This window comes from Ursus americanus, chromosome 11 (genome assembly GCF_024610735.1).
Source record: "Ursus americanus isolate L20-20 chromosome 11, mUrsAme1.1.p, whole genome shotgun sequence".
Lineage (NCBI taxonomy): Eukaryota > Metazoa > Chordata > Mammalia > Carnivora > Ursidae > Ursus > Ursus americanus.
This window is the reverse complement of record NC_142137.1, coordinates 69,651,800-69,667,479: the sequence shown is the minus strand read 5'-3', so window position 1 is coordinate 69,667,479 and position 15,680 is coordinate 69,651,800. Positions and strand designations below refer to the sequence as shown.

The 15,680-nt window shown below is 40.9% G+C and overlaps 1 protein-coding gene across 3 annotated transcripts in view; it reads left to right on the top strand.

The window, feature by feature from the left end:
* Positions 1-15,680, top strand: part of PRKN (parkin RBR E3 ubiquitin protein ligase) — a 1,256,589-nt gene that overhangs the window by 768,607 nt on the left and 472,302 nt on the right. The gene's annotated exons all lie outside the window — the stretch shown is intronic.

Here is a 15,680-nt window from a genome sequence, read left to right as displayed (position 1 = left end):
CTGTAAACAGTATCATCTAGCTGGGATCATTTGCGTCTCTCCTTTAACTGCCATGCAGGAGGGAGAGAGAGAGAGAGAGAGAGAGCACGTGCCCCAGTATGCGGTAGCTTCCCTGTATAGCTGGGACTACCGCATGCCCATAGCTCCCTTCTGCAAGGACAGTGACTGACTTTCATTCCATTCTCAGAACATTATATTATGTGGGAAAAGGACATGACCAGAAAATAGATCCAGTGGAGTGATTTTTCTGTTGTTACAAATTTAATTTCACCATCAGGACTTGAGTTATGGAAAAAGGAAGTGAAACCTAGAACCAGAAAGGCAAGAGATGTCTTACTAAAAGAGACCACAAGAATAGTGATGACACCGTCTTATGAAAGCTTGGCACTATGAAAATAAGGATATAGGACCCAAAATAATTTTTATATGCCCTGTTTAGGTTATCTGTTGCTTAGTAACAAACTACCCCAAAGGTTGACAACTCCAAAAAGCATTTTATAATCTCACAAGTGTGTAGGGTACAGATTTGGGTGGGGCTCTGAGGTGGGCGGGGCTCAGCTGGCAGAGGGGCCCACCTGTGTGACCCCTTGGTGGGTGTCAGCTCACCAAGCTATGGCTGTTGATGGGACCACCTACACGTGGCCTATCTGGGATGGGCAACGTCGGAGTTCAGCACTCCCAGGGAGAGCATTCCAAGAGCCGGGGAAAGGAGGCTGCCTGATTCAGGCCCGGGCTGAGGAACTGGCAGAGACTTACTCCCACGGCTTTCTTCTGAGCAAAGCAGTCTCAGAGTGGGCCCGGGTTTGAGGAGAGGTGACAGGGACCCCCACATCCAAAGGAAGGAATGTATAAGAATCCATGACCATCTTCACTTCTGCCAGAGCTCCTTCCTTTCTGCATGTAAACTCCATGTTTTGTGAATGTAACTAGACCGAATAGCTGCATTTTCTCATTTGTAATTGTTCTTCGCCCATCACCTAGTCTCGGCGTACCTTCCCTGCTTCGTCTCCACTCCAGTCTTTTCTCCAGTGCTGCTGAGTGGATTTCCCATCCTACTCATAACAATGGTTTCTTGCCCCTTCATTTTAGTCATTCAGTTCCCACCACCTGAGCCGACAAAATGCTGCTCAGCCCTTCCTAGCTCCTTCACCTGGATAATTCCTACTTACCCTTCCTTGCTCAGCTTCTCCAAGAAGTCTTCCCTCCAGCCTGTTCCTTATCCCCACCATGCGCCCATCCATCCATCCATCCATCCATCCATCCATCCAATTACCTATTCGACAAGTATTTACTAAGGTACGAGTAGGTGCCGCAGTACCTGCAGGTGATGATAGATTAGCTGGGCAAATTCATTAACCTCAGGAGCTAAGTTGGGGATGTGAATCTCCAGGTAGGGAAGGGCAGTTCTGTGTTTTGGATTCCCAGCCACCTCCGCACATCATCAATCCGCTCAGAGCTCAGGCAGCTCAGGCCACGATTAGCATGCTCTAGCTCCGTGAGACCAGAGTTGCAGTGTATTCATTTTCTTTTGCCAACCACTCAGTGCTCTCCCCTCGCAGACTTTGTGTCAGTGGGAAAATGAGAAAAATTGCCTGGCTCAGTGAAGTCAGAGGGAGGTTTGTTCAGGGTGTTTAATAGCTAGGGTTGGAATTCAATTTTGAATTTTCCTGCTGTGGCGGTTAAATGTGAGGCTTTATATTACCATTTCTCTTTCATTCTTCTCAGCTATATTTTTACTGGAAAATTTTTCCACTGGTCATGAAAGCAACCAAATATAAGAAAATTCAGTATTTTTTTTTTTAAATAGCACCAAGCAAATGGTCTATAAAATATCCTGGTTATAACCCAGAGTGAGGTCTGGTCCTCAGACATAACATCCATTGCCATCTAAGATTTTGGGGATACTTCAAATTCACCATTTTGAACTTTAGTCTAATGAGCACATAATTTGACGTTTGGATGGAACAAAATAATGTCAGCACTAAATGAATAGAGTTCTAAATAACAAGCCACGTTTAAGCCATATTCGTATCATCTAAATGCCTGTCAGTAATAATTTGAAAATTATTAAAACAACAAAGCATGCTGGACAGGGACCATGATGTGTTCCTAAGCCCACACAGGAGATGCCACTGAGAACTAGGGCCACTTGGCAGCAGCATTTGAAAAAGTTTCATGAAGAAAGCCTAATTTCACTTGGAACATACCAATAGGAAGAATTTCAAGGGTGAAGATATCGAGAGGAGCATGTTCTAGATACAGAGAAATGCATGAGCAAAGCAAGATTGGGAAACAAGAAGGTGTTAAGAGGCGCTGAGGTCTAGGCAAGGCACTAGCAAGAAATCAGTCTTGGAAAGGAGAGTGGGTACCATGCTGAGATAGAGTCAGATCTCAAACGGACAAGTTTGTTTTTAGTTTAGAAAGGGATGGGATGCCACTGAAGTTATTGAGAAAACATGGATGTGTTTACAGCTGTGATTGAGAAAGATTAATCTTTCAGTCATCTGGAGTCTGAATTACAGTTAAGCAGCACAGTTACCAGAATCCTGGCTTAGCGTTCTAGGAAAGAGGTAGGGGCCGTTGAATAGGAACAGTGACCAACCAGTAGAAGGGAGGGGGACATACAGGAAAGTCATTGCTGGCAGTGGCCATAAAATGATTTCCAACCAGCCGATGGTGAGGAGGATTGACAGGGTGAGTTGTGCAGTTAATGAATAAGGGCATAAGGGCAGTGTCACAGATGTCTCCAAAGTTGAGAACATTCCATCTGAGAGCTTGCGAGGAGCCCCTCCATTGAAAGCATAGATTCAGCTGGGTCAGGTGTGGAAGCAACAATATGGCTTTTGACTCAGTGTTTTCTTCACTCACAAATAATTCACTGTGTTCTTCTTTGTGCCAAACAGTGCACTAAAAAGTTTGGCAATGCAGAGATGACTTACCTAGTTCTTTCTAAGAGAGCAGGGCCAGGTTTGAGGAGAAAGGCATGAGGTATCATGAGCCAGGCTCAGAATCAGCACAACAGCGGAATCAGAAAGACGCAGCTCCTTTAAACTCCAGATCATTATTTCTTGCTCACCCTGTGACCCTGATTAGTCACAATCATGACCGTCACTATACATTTTTTGAGTTATTCTCTGCCAAGCACCGAGCTGTGTGTGTCAAAGATATTTTACTATTTAGCCCTCACAGAGCCTCTGAGGTAGATACTGCGGACTAGTATGTATTTCACAAATGGAAACTGAGGCTCAGGTAAGATGAGGAATCTGCCCAAGGTCCCCCAAGGGGTAAGCCCCTACTCCTTCCACAGGGAAGCAGAGGTAATATAGCAAGGATGCAGAGAGTGTGTGGGATTTAAGCTGGAAATCTATTTTAAACCATACCCTCTTTATTATCAACATAATGAATCTTTAAGATATTTTGTTTCCTGATGAGAACAAAGGCGACTGGTCGACATGGGATAGAAACCAATGACCAAACCTCATAAGTTGTGTGCTTTAACTGGCTAAGCCAATCATTGATGTGTTAATACAGTTTCGTACTAGCTCTACTTTCAAGTTCCGCAGTCAAGTCCTGATGATTGGGATTCTCTATGCTTTGGTTTGACAGAGCTTACTGAAAGCAGCTTTTAACATAATACTCTAAAGAGGAATATAGAAATATCCCTTTTATTAAGCACATTGAAAACAAAAGGTTGGTTTCTGCTACCGGATACATTCTTCAGAGCCATAAACTAATGGCCAGTTTCACTAAATTACCATTATTTTAAGGATATTAAGATACAAGCACAGAGGGAAAAATGAAGATTTCTAATAACAGCATTGGGGACAGTTTGCCTGATTTCAAACATTGGCAAATCTGCTCCTTCATATAGTTAGGGATCATCCAAAGAGCCCATTGAGATATATTGAGAATTTGTAAACCATCCGCTTCCAAGAAGACCGCACAGGCCTATTTGTAAGAAGCCTACCTAAGTACTAAACGAGGGCATCGCTCTTAAAAGCCTGCAGTGGAGTGAAGCTCTCAGGGTTTAACAGTGCTCTTAACCTGCATATTTGCTTTTCTTGAACCAGCAAATTCTCTCTACCAAGAGCTACAATTAGCTCTAACTGCTTTCTCTCTGGGTGGTTCCTACACTTTAAGTCTTCTACCTCCGAAAAGCCTAGATTATGTCAGAGTAAAGGTAACGTTTGTCTCTCGCCCTGTGGCTGCACTTGCATTTCCCAAAGCCATCATGTAGTCTGGAGTTCTTGCAAGTTCTGTGGGATGTTTCAGTCTTACGTGTTGGACAGGGGGCTGAAGTTTAGAGGACATGCTGAGAACAAACTTTCCATAGCTTCTGAAGAATTACTCCAGCTTGTAAGACCTCAGCGCCTTGCGCTTAGGAGAATAGGTATCCGGGAAAATAACCCTAGTTCTTCTCTCTGATATTTGATATTCAGTCCTACACAGAGCAATAGGAGATTCGAGGAAGTAAACAGTAACTGGCAGTACTCACTTGTATCTTAGTTTTCACCTCTCATTACAAAAAGTGCTTTTTAGCTTAAAAAGAAAAGGCACTTTTATGGGAAGATTGTTTTGAACAGCTCAAGCTGTGCCTAGTTTTTTCTCGGGGCATCTATGAACTCCGTTGTGATACGCTCAACAAAAGAGAAACCACAAAGCCAATGCTGAGATGTGGTCCTCCTGGGGCCACCACCATCCCACCCTCTCCCCTTGTTCTGAACCATGGCTGAGTTCTGACTCGGCGTAGCCATAAAACTCTCCTGGTAGCATTTTAGAGGCTTTTAAAAGAATGCCCCTCATAATATGTTCTATTACAGTGGTGATTGTTATTGTTGTTATTTCTTACTTTGTAGCAAGAGTGAAGTCTCCCTGGGGATATATTGAGAATGGATTGAGAGTACCAACCATAGATCATGGTCGGCTACTTCATTTCCCGCCATAAAGGCAAGTTTTGCTTGCTGTCTGGTATCCTGGTTGGAGATGTTCTCCTCTGGAAGAAGTGATTGTTCTAAGACCCCGGAGGCAGGGAAATGGGGAATGCAACTGAGTTGGCTGTGAGATAGCATTATGGGACATAAGCTCTACTTAAGAGCTAACATGATAATTTGCCTATTGACTTGGAGATCCATTTACTGGGATTTAGAATTCTGTTTCCCAAATGAATCCTCAGTGCTTGGAATAGAGTCAAACAGGCTTTTCAGGGTAAATCCTTGACAGGGGATTATGTTCATGGAACAAACAGCTGGAGGAAAGTGGACAGTTCTTTGGATCCGTCTGCCTGTCTCTGTTAGGACCACTTTGAAGCTGAGGTATCATTGACCTTCCCGTAGCATCCCCTCTGAGTTATACCTTCTTTTTTTTTTTTTAATGTTTTTTTATTATATTATGTTAGTCACCATACAGTACATCCCCGGTTTCTGGTGTAAAGTTCGATGATTCATTAGTTGCATAGAACACCCAGTGCACCATGCAATATTCCTTCTGGAAGCTCTTCATCACCAGCATGTGAGTCTCCGACTCAGCGCACTTTCCTCACGGGTAACGTAAATTAAATTGCTGTTTTTAAACATCATTTTAAGTCAGTCTTGCCTAAAACAAAGCTATCATTTGATTATATATTTTTGCCACATTTAAGAGTATTTAGTAATAAATATGTAAGTGTCCCTATTTTCCTGGATCACCTACTTGTAGCAATACAATTAGCATATGCTGTATTTTTATTTCTAAGTTACTGTGGCACAAATGATTCCTAGACTCATTGGAAATAGTTTCTTGGAGTTTTCCAGGGCTCTGCCGCATGTACACTCAAGACCAAATGTGGTAGGTTCTTTCATCCCAGACTTCTCGTCTGGTCATCATCCTGTGGCCTCTGCCTCTGAAGATTGTAACCTCTACTCTTTGGGGGCATCGTTGTGTTTATACTGGTAACCAGCTCAGACACCTCAACTTGGGCATTGGTGATGGACACTGCTTCCCAATTTTCTCCCATTGTAGCTAAGAGAAGCCAAGTTAACTTTTACCAGACTTGCTGGAATGCTTAGACAACAGAAGTAATATAGGAAAAATAACTAATAGCTGCTTCTAGAAGCGTCTCATAACTGCCACATCTCACCTCTTCTCAGAATCATTGCCAAATTCAGGCTGGTCTTCAGGGCTGGTAGATCTGTCCAGCCGTCTCTATGGGCATCTCTAAACACCTCTTCTCCTCCCGGAACCCAGGCCCCAGTTCTCCCCTTGTCCCAAAGGATGGGGGCTTTCTCTCTTCCCTCTGCAGAGGTCAACCTCACTTGAGAATAACCCATTTATTTCCATTACTAATAAACAGCAGCTTTTTTTTACACAAAGAAACCTTAGCTTGCAAAGCCTGGGTAAAACAGATATCCCAGTGGAAGACAACATGGTTGGTACACTCATATGATTACTTATTTGAGAGCCAGAGGCTACACTTTCCAGGCCCCCTCATGTAGGTGGGATCAAGTAACAAGTTGAAATGTGAGAAGTGTTCCCTCTCTTCTCTAGCCAGTGCAATAGGAAGCAGGTGTGCTTTGTCCAAACTTCCTGCTCCTTTCCATTGGCTGGAAGCAGAACACTGAAAACCCAGGGGTACATTAGTTCACAAGATCCAAGGAGCTTGGGTCCCTGAATCTCTTTGGGAAGGAACACCACCAGATGACCAGAAGATTGTAGGGCCAAGTTGGAGGAATAAGACAAAACATTTCTAGTTGACTCTTTAACAATGTGGGTCTGAACTGTGTGGGTCCACTTATACATGGATTTTTTTTTTTTTTTTGTAGATAATACTACAGAACTGTAAATGTATTTTATCTTCCTTATTTTTTATTAACATTGTATTTTCTCTATCTTACTCTATTGTAATAATATGATATGTAACACATATACAGAATATGTGTTAATCAACTATTTTTGTTATCGGCAAGGCATCTATCCAGTCAACAGTAGATTAGTAGTAGTTAGGGTCTGGGGGGTCAAAAGTTATGCATGGATTTTCAGTTGTGTGGGGGTTTGTCACCCTTAACCTTGTGTTCTTCAGGGGCCAACTGTGTATCATAAGGAACTGAAGTTGTACTGTTTTTTTTTGTTTTGTTTTGTTTTTGTTAGACTTGTTAGTGTGAGTAGAACTAATTCAGTCTGAAATATCTTCATCTGGAACTTTCCTTCCATTCAGGGCATTTGAAAAAACACAGTGTAGGTATTTGCTTTATATCGGTATAACTTAAGAGCACCCCCTATAGTGGTCTTGTGCAGAAAAGAAAAGCAAAAAATAAACATAAAATAAAATAAATCCAGGAATCTCCCCCAAGGATAAATTATAATTTTCATTATAGAATGCAGAAACTCTTCTTCTGCAAGTATTCCAGCTTCAAGAGTCCAGGGTCTCTTTATGCACATAACCTTATTTAACTTATTAAATTAACACTAAATCCTTCTTTGCTCAATTTTACTTTGAGTTAAATTATCTATTTATTCATTGTCTTTTAAAAAATGATCTCTTTTCCCCAAACATCTTGAGATTTTTTTCCCCTAAACATTCTCAATACTTGACCTTTGTCTCAGTTGTGGAACCCCAAAGCCCACAATGTTTGGAAGCTCTGTATCATTTACCAAATGCAATCGGATGCCAAACCCCAGGCTGCCATGTGCAGACTGGTGTCTGAGATGGACTCAGCTCTCCTGCAGCCCAGAGGAAAAGAAGAAAGTGGCCCAGTAAGATGCGATTGGCAGTGAGAAAGAGGCACTCTTTCAGGAATAAATCTGATGTTGAGAAATGTTATATTAGAAAGAAATCCTTTTTAAAAGACAGGAAGTAAGATAAGAACAGTCTCAGAATACTGTAAAATGGGAACTGATTTTCATAGGGCTCGGATGAATAAATCATCTCATTGCTTTATAGTCACACAAGGGAGATGACAGGATAATAGAATTTGGGAGCTGGAGAGCTGGTGTGAGAATGTTCTGGCCCCTGGGTCTAGCGAGAAGCCCCAGGACCCAGCTGCTGTTCAGGTACATGTCAGTTCAAATATATATTGATTTATTAAATGTATGATTTGGGGAAGGAGGTCTTACAAAGCTTACTACATTCTACTTTAGGCTTCTTAGCATTGAAAAATATAAATCCTTTAAAAAGACCTTTTAAAGAAGTTAAAGATAATTGGAGGTTGCGATTTCATTACCCCATATTCTCCAAAGCCTTTTGTACTATTTCTTTAATAAAGTTCTGAATAGAGAAGTTTTCTTTTAATGAATGCATTTTCTCAGCACGATTTTTAAAAACTGTCTTACAGTTTGACTTTCTTCCTTTTGATGTACAGTTGAATTTAACACATGTATAAATTAGTGTGACTATCACCATAACCAGGCCTCAGAACTCTTCTCTCGCCTGAAATCCATGGTGCTGTCCCTTTATGGTCCTCCCCTGTCACGCCCTAACTGCTGGCACCCACTCATCTGATCTCCCTCACTGTAGTTGTCTCTTTGAGAACGTCGTGTACATGGAAACGTATACTAGGGAACCTTGAAGACTTGCTGCTTGTACTCCCCTGTAATGCCTTTGAGATGCGTGGCGTTGCACCAACGCGTCGCTGGTCCCTCCCCTGGCTCAGGAGTGTTCGTGGTGTACTTATCCCATCGTGTCTGACCACTTACTGAAAGACACGTAGTTTGTGTCTGGTTTGTGGCAATGATGAATCAGAACTGCTTCAAGAATTCATAAGCAGGTTTCTGAGTGAACGTAGGTCTCCTTGTCTCTCTTTCTAGAATGTGGTCCTCCTTTTTTGTTTTTTTTTTTTCTTAAGATTTTATTTATTTACTTGCAAGAGACTCAGAGCAGAAGCAGAGGGAGGGGCAGAGGGAGAGGGAGAATCAGGCTCTGTGCCCAGCAGGGAGCTGGACCTGGAGCTTCATCCCAGGACCCTGGGATCATGACCTGAGGGGTTAACCCAGGGACTTAACGCACTGAGCCACCCAAGCGCCCCCAGAATTTGGTCCTTTTGTCCGTCCTTTCATTTTGAAATTTTCTTCTGAGACATTCAAATATCATGCTTCTTTAAGTCATTGATTTCATGGTTGCTTTTTTCTTCTTTGTACCTAGTAATATAATTTTTAAAAATTTTTCACACTTCTTTTATTTCTATTTTTTTTTCTTGCCAGTCTTATCTTCAAGTGCAGTTTTTATGCAAATAAGCTTGAAGTTTGGGTAATTGTGTTTAAACTCAGACCCGTGGGTAAGGATGTGAGTTTTTATCCACCCAAGGTCAACTTCAGAGGCAGGCACAGAGTAAGATGTGAACTGTAATCGGCCATGTTTGGGGATTTGCCAGTAGATAATCTGAAGAAGGAAATCATCTCGAAGCTGTCCAGGAGGCCTTGAGAGTTGTAACAAGAATGGGTTGTAAGTGGGCTCTGCCGTTCAGCTCTCACACAGTCGTAGCTGAGGAAGTTAATTCACAGAAATAATGCCCCCAAATGGAAGGACCGCAATGTTGGTTGCCTACTGAATCATGAATCAGTATTTGAATCACAGTCACTAAGTAGGCGATGAATTTTCTTGAAATTAAAGTAATAAGTTTTTTTTTCATTAACATCAAGCAATTTCAGAAGGTGGGTCACTATTGCATTTTTGACTGAATAGGTTCAAATTCACTGAAACACTTATTTTGAATAATTTTAAAATGGAGAACCCACTTTATTTGCAAGCATTTTTGAGTATGCAGATGTGTTTTCAAAACACAATTATTTTTAAAAAACAAAATCATAAAAGAAATTATTTCCAAACACCTTTTTCAAAGCATCCTCTTCAAAGCCCAAGTTCCTTCAAAAGGGGGCAGGGAGTCTTTTGTGCTTGGTAAAAATTACATCTACTCTAAGGTACAGAAAACTTTTTATTTTTTTCTAAAATATCTGCTAGGCTGCATTTCTACTAATAGCCATGTGATATCGCAGAAGTCAGGCCAGCAACTATCCCATGTGGCTCTATTAGGTAAACTTTCTAAAGATTCCCCTTTCCACGGTGCTGCTGTCTTCTGGACTTTTTTTTTTTTTAATAGAGATATGCGAATTTACAAAGTATGAATCATAGAAATGGTGCTTCATAAAATTGTTTAGCACATCACTATACAATCACACATGATGACCTTGAAAAGGCCAGCAAATTTATTAAAAGGAAAGTGAGTAACTTGAGTTTCACGATACTTTTAAGGTTTGTACTGAGTTCAACAGTGAAACTGTGAGGTGCAAATAATGTTCACGGTTACTCCCTATTTCATTCAAATCAATGGAGAAAAGTCTGTCACATTATAGGAGTCTCGTTTTTATCGAATTATCTATGTCAGTGACACCTACGACACCTTTTACATCTGGCTTCAGCTTTTTTACTGAAGTCTTACATATAAACCATGTGATAAATGCATTCTCTTCTCATTGCTTCCTCTGTAATCACTGTGCTCAAATCTTTTTCTCTAAAGCAGAGAAACCTGTAGTGGTACAGTCACCCATCATGGCCATCAAATATTTTCTAATCCACGAAACTGTTTATATTAAGAGTGCATCTTTTACAATAAAACTGAATAAGTTAAAATTAACAATTTTGTAAAATCGTTTACAAAAATAAGTTTTCCACCACCCGCATTATTGGAAGAGAATATAAAAAATTCTACAAACTGTAGTATATAAACTATATCCAACGTAGCAGCAGACCTTCGATACTATATCCATTCCGATACCTGCTTCTTAAAATCTTTAATGATACTTTCCATACCTCGTTCGAGAATACATTTTGACAAATGCATTCCAGTCTACTGCCGTGTCCTTTTCTGTGTATGATTTCAACCAATTTTGTTGCAGTGGGAAGAAACATCCTCTAAAGTTGACAGCTTTTCTTTCACTCTTAAGGAACAAACAACAACAACAACAAAATAAAAACAACAAAAACCTCAAAAGAGACTTCTACATCACTATTGTTAAAATTCTGGGAAAGTTTTAAAATACTGAGATAAATGTCAGTACAGGTAGATGGTTTAAAACTTTGTAGAAGTTTCTTTTCATGTTCTGAATGCCTTGCTTTTAAAAGTCTTGCTAGTGATAATGGCTTTATCCAGTTATTAGCTGAAATCCCCTTAGAGAGATGCGTATTTTAAGGACAGTGGATGTAAATGTGTATTCAAATAATCATCATTTTATTGATCATTTCAAGTTGAAAATTGTAATTCTTATCACTATTTTTACCTCAAAATGTGATACAGGAATAGAACATGGTGACTAAGAAATAGCTCTCTCATTTCCGTGCTGCTTAATTGTGTTTATATTATTAGGATTCTTTTAGTTTTTACAGTTTCTTTGCAGAAAACACTTAAAAGCAGTTGTTTTGGGAAAATTCATTCAGTGAAGCCCAGAGAACATATTTCAGTCAATCCTACAAGTGGAAACCAGTGTTATAAATTGCAACAGTTGGAAAGGAAACAGATTTCCACCGATGGAGGCACACTGCCAGCTCCGTGTGAGATGGAAACCCGTTCTCTCACCAGAGAACGTGGCTCTCTGCACATCATGAGGGACATATGGTCGGAATGAGGGCACCGGTGTCCGTCTATATGGCTGAATAATTGTAATTCGTAATTTCATCTCACTTTCAAAATTTAAAAATTATATAAGTAGATATATATGTGTGTATGTGACATGCCAGCAACTTAGTTTAGAGAATGTCAAGTCTACAGGACAGAGGGATACAAAAAAATTCACAAGGATACTACACTGGGGTATGAGCACATAGCAGTACATAATCAGAGGACTAAGAGCTTAACTGTCCTTATCCCAGAATAGACAACTAAACCAAGTAGTGAAACCTCCTTCATCTGCTCTGTGCATCCAAGGAGAAGCCCATCTCCATCTCCATAGTTGAGATAAACACTTCCCATACTGCCATGTGCAATGAATGGCTCTGCCATCTCGACGAATGCAAGTGCAGATTCTGTAGGTTGATAACGGGGCCTGTGAGTATTCATTTCTAATAAGCTTCTAGTTAATGCTGATGTAGCTGGTCTGTTGTCACATTTATGAATGAAAAAAGTTTAGACGAGAGGTCTGTAAACCATGCTTGTTGCTTGTGTAAATAAAGTTTTATTGGAACACAGTCAACCCATTAATTTATACATTATCTAGGGTTTCATTCCCTGCTGCAGTGGCTGAGATGAGTAGTTGCAACAGAGAGCCTGTAACCTGCAAAATCTAAAATATTTATTCTCTGACCCTTACATAAAAGGTTTGCTGACCCCTTGCTTACGTAATAAACGTATGTTTCTTATAAAAATACACACATGGATAACCGTCCATCTAGATTCATGTGAATACTGCAAGTTCAGAGAAAGTGCAGGAGCTAATTTCATCACATCACTCAGTGAGCTAAATAGTTAAGAGTATTCACTTGTGAGCAGATATGCTCTTTCAATGAGATCAGGAATTACAGAAAGGACAGTAAAAATAAATTACTTGAAAAAAGAATCGCTGTTCATATTGAAATCATACAGTGAAAAGATAGCCCGCATCAAAAGTTGCATATCCAGCATTTTAAGGTAACAAAAGGTAAGGTGAAGGTGTGTGACATTTGAGTTGAATTATATTAAATACACAAGAGTTGGGTTTAATACCTTTCTCTAGCTAAATATGCCACAGTAGAATTTTAAAATGAAACTAAGCTACAAAGTGAAACTCAGCTCATAGCAGTGGTCTGCTGGGTATTATCATAGGTTCTGAATTTCATTTTCATGCTATATAAACTGATAGGCATACTTGACTGGTGAAATTAGTTGACAGGAAGCATCTTCACAATAATTACTACATTAGAAACATTCCATTGCACCTCAAAACATGAGCATTTTCTATCATCATTGTGCACTTCATGAAACTCTAAAATATGTTAGGTAACGTATGATACCATCAGTCCATTGTGAAAAATATCCTGACCTGGCACAAAATCAAGAGTCAGATGCTCAATGGACTGAGCCACCAGGGCGCCCCTAAATATTAAAATTTAGTTGTCTATTTTTCTTTGGATGGATGGGTGCATGGGTAGGTGGTAGGTGGGTAGATAGATAGAATGTTAGGTGGATAGATAGATATCATAATGCACAATTTAAAGTATTATGAATAACTACCCACAGTTATTTCATTATTCAGTCTTATTCATCAATGGTCACATAATTTTGCTTTAGTACAGAAATGAGAAAATAGCTATAACACACTTGACTTTAGTGTCTACACTTTCTCCCATAGTAAGTAAAACTTGAGAAGCCCAAGGCTGACCTTTATTTGATATAATCCCCAAATGCAGAATTCCCCTCAAACGGGGATACAGAGGAAGAGTTGACTGCAGTGGGAAGTGCGTGAGCTCATTCTGGAGAACCGCCTTTCCTGCAGGGACGCCGGAAGAAGGCTGCTGCCTTGGGAAGCCCAGTGGCTTTCCTGCCTCTCCAGAGGGAGAGAGGGCCACCCTGCCTGCCCTACTCTGAGCCCCCTCGCCCCGTGCCAGCATGCTCAGCGTGTTCATGGACTTTAATATCAGAAACTACATCCTTTCACATAGTGAAAAAATGCCAATCCGAGAATACAGAATACAAAATAACAAGCATTAGGGAAGTAAAGGACAGTGTATAATCCTGTTCTTCTTCGTGTAACTAGAGGTGTTGAGGTGCCGCTCCAAAGCACAGGGCTAGGCGTCTTTGGTTTGGTTTTGTGTGTGTCTTATATTTACATTTGTTGTTCCATTCTAGAATGAAGCAATTAAGAAGGCCTTCTATAGCTATTCTAGAGAATATGTTTACTGTATGGGTGACCATCTGCCCACCAACCGTGTTCACGTATTTGAACAGGGAGGGTAGAGTGGGCGATTGTATGGATTTTAGATTCCCAGCCCTGCATCCCAGCATGCCCGTACCCCCTGGCCAGCTGCCCTACTCCTCAACATCAGGAAAGAAAACACTTAGGCCAGGTGTTCCAGAACATCTTAACTTGTGAGAAAGTGGATAAGCTGTCTCAAACAAAGGAGCAATGACTTTCATATTGTCTGTTTTTAGACAATGACCTTTCGAGTCTCAATTTCTTTATCTGTACAGAGGGATTAATATTCTTGGTCCTTCCCACGGGTCCCTCCCATGGCATTGGGAGGCCCTGCCTGCTGTATCCTGTGAGGTATCACCTTAAATTTTACTGAATCCCAGTTTTCTAGGCGACAACAAAGTATCACTTTCCACTTTGTAACTTGTTGGTCATTAGATACTCATGGACCTTAATAAAGTTTGGTAGAGCTCTTCCCTTTTGGCCTTGCCTCTTCTGTAATGTGGGAGTGACCCATATTTGCGGTTGAAATCAGGGGATCTGGGCATTTGCTAAACCGCTCCATGCTCCCTCTGGGCAGCACTGGGCAGCCTGACCTCTTCCCCTGTGTTAGGATCTCATTTTTCTGATGCTTGCAATTCACACAAATTTCCCCCTCTCTGTGCCGCCTGTTTCACCAAAACAAGGGGGGAAAGCCCTTCCCGCTGCTCTAAACATAGCACGGTTACCACGCCAGGCTGTATTGGATTCCGGGATCCATGTCTGTGTTCCCCGGCTGTCTGACTGCCGGTGCTCCCTGATAGGGCACTTCCAGGACACCACCTGTGCTCCCCGACATCTGTTTTCCAGGGAAACTTGCTTCAAGTTCTTCCAGGAATTGTGTGGGAACTCTGATCACGGGGAAGAGGGAAGAAGATACGCAGCAGTATGGAGAAGGCCCTTCTTTCTATTCTTCATGTGTCTTAAAGGAGCAGCTTAGAGGTTCTGCTTTTACCTGAAAACATTGGTTGAAGTGTGATGTTTAGGATTAAAATAACAGCCACAAACAACTCGTTCGCTCTTCTCAAAGTTCTACTTGAAGTCGTCGGTCAGGTGTTCAGTAGGGGAATGGTGGCAGAGGCTTAGCAAACTTGAGCGTCATGGCTAAGTCTAAAGTCCGAGGACGGTCTACGTCTGGTACTGTTTCAGAACAACGGATCCTGCCCCTTTCGTCTGCCATGCACCAGGCTGTGAGGACCCCCCACCCCTCCTGTGAGCTGGCACTCTGACCCAGGCTGTGTGGCTGTGGCCACACTCTTTTTGAGGACAGATATTAAGCTAGTGCTCTGGTATCCCACTTGCAGAGATGAGTACCATAATACCAGTATCATGTGGGTAAATAAAATAGAGATTCAGAGATGTGCAAATGTCTGCTTGTCTAAATTACCCATGTACTCACATTTCTGAAATGAAGACAAGCATATGTTAATAACAGGTTGAATACACTACAAAGAATATGATCTTTGGCTATGAGAGAATATGAGAAAACATTATCTCACATTGTTACAGAGCTTTACATTCATGCTTTTATACTTAAAAATATAATTTTGGAAAGATGGCCAGAAATGCTAATTTTTATAATATATCTTAGCACATGTTACCTAACAAAGAAAAACGTGTGTACCATATACATATGCCATGTGGCAGAAGGGATTTTTCTGTCATGAATGATTTTTTCTTGGAAAATATAAAATATTGCAATGCATTGTCTATTAGCATTTTTAATAGGGTATTTTAAAGATAGCGACATCTACATATAGCACCCCATGAATATGTTCTTCTAAAATTAAACA